Source organism: Entelurus aequoreus, linkage group LG04 (genome assembly GCF_033978785.1).
Source record: "Entelurus aequoreus isolate RoL-2023_Sb linkage group LG04, RoL_Eaeq_v1.1, whole genome shotgun sequence".
In the NCBI taxonomy this organism is placed as follows: Eukaryota; Metazoa; Chordata; class Actinopteri; order Syngnathiformes; family Syngnathidae; genus Entelurus; species Entelurus aequoreus.
The window spans coordinates 51,212,264-51,212,679 of NC_084734.1; positions in this window are offsets into that span (position 1 = coordinate 51,212,264).

The following is a 416-nucleotide window of genomic DNA, read 5'->3' on the forward strand; positions in this document are numbered from 1 at the left end:
TAAAAATAGATCATCCAGATGTCGCTGACCCAAGATGGATGACGATTGTTTATTTCACTGTCATTTTGTTCACCCGACACTTGAAATGGCCTTCAAACGTCTATATGGACCTCATTGATCAAATAAAATTAATCGTAGGTATGCAAAAAACATTTGTTGACTTGACTCGTATCAAACAGTTGACAACGCACAAATAACACAATTACGACACATATTTCCAAAATAAAAAGTAAAAGCCGAGTCATAGTTTTAAACATGAATAAGACAGGCTATCTGCTAAGTTTTGGGTCATCAAAAGCAATTGTGCAATAACGTGTTACGAATGACGTTGTTTTATTTCGATGACAATTCATTGTCCTTTTAGGAAAATGCTTTTGTTATGAATGTGGGTATACACACTTCCGCTTTGGCTGATC